This window comes from Jaculus jaculus, chromosome 3, assembly GCF_020740685.1.
Source record: "Jaculus jaculus isolate mJacJac1 chromosome 3, mJacJac1.mat.Y.cur, whole genome shotgun sequence".
Lineage (NCBI taxonomy): Eukaryota > Metazoa > Chordata > Mammalia > Rodentia > Dipodidae > Jaculus > Jaculus jaculus.
In genome coordinates this window covers 84050734-84051926 of record NC_059104.1, presented here as the reverse complement: position 1 = coordinate 84051926, position 1193 = coordinate 84050734, and the positions used below count along the sequence as shown (strand labels likewise).

General features: G+C 29.4%; 1 non-coding gene across 1 annotated transcript; it reads right to left on the bottom strand.

The window, feature by feature from the left end:
* Window positions 1-790: 790 nt before the first annotated feature.
* On the bottom strand, window positions 791-981 carry LOC123460006. Its single transcript, XR_006636728.1, has one exon. It is a non-coding gene; the product is annotated as a U2 spliceosomal RNA (small nuclear RNA).
* Between the last annotated feature and the right edge of the window lie 212 nt (window positions 982-1193).

The window sequence follows — 1193 nt, the reverse complement described above, 5'->3', positions numbered from 1 at the left end:
GAAAACATCTTTGATTAATTCAGATACATGTATAGGTACAAATTACCCAGAGAACATTGGAAACAGAACCATGGAGCTTGAATTCCATATATATATATATATATATATATATATATATATATATATATATATATATTTTTTTTTTTCTTTCTTTCAGATAAGGACCATTGTTTGAGCATGAGGCTGTACCCTAAAGTAGGGAATATGTCATATGTCTTAAGAGTTAATTTTGTTATAAGCACTGGACTTAAGATGTAAAAATTGAGACAGTTACCTTACACAATAGAGTAGAGTCTGGTCTTTTGTGAGCCAAAATAGTTAACTAAATATTAATATAACCCTTGAAAAAAAAATTTTGAAATAAAAAATATTATTTGACAACCAATGATTTTGGCTTAAACTTGATAGCTATTGATTTTATGTATCTCATAAATTTTTATAAACATAAAACAATTTTATATTTTACCCATGACTTAGATTTGATAAAACTTAAGAAAGATATCCCAGCATATTTTAGCATGAAAATTAGATTTTTTTGTTTGTTTGTTTCTTAAAGTTTGTAAGTTTAAAAACCTTTAACTTTAGGCATGGTGTTTAGGTTTAGCTTGAAAATTACTTTTTTTTTTTATCCACACACCTTCATTTACATACTTTAATATTCTGATCTAAGTACCACTCAAAAGGCATTTTTAACAAGGAATCATTGAAAAATTCCTTCCTAGTTCCTTCAATCAATTCATCTCACCCTATCATTAATTATCTTTCTTTGTTTCTGTCTTTTATTTCCCCAAGGGGGTGCACTGTTCCTAGAGGGACTGCAATACCAGGTCAATGTGTGGAGTGGATGGAGCAAGCTCCTATTCCAACTCTGACCTCCAAAAATCCATTTAATATATTATCCTCAGATACAGGATGTATCATATATTAAACTGATAAGAACAGATACAACACTTGATCTTAGCCAAAAGGCCGAGAAGCGATTAATTATCTTTCTTATAAGACGATTAAAAAATTACACCAAGTTGATTAGTCCTATTACTAAAAAGAAAGTAGTCTTAATACAATTTTATGTCATTAATACCAATAACACACTTGGAAATGATTTTAGTAGAAGTAACTAAGGCAAATTGTGTTGTTATCTTGAGGCAGGCCGCCTTAGAAGTAAGATCAGTTGCCTCCTCCTTTTAAGTAAA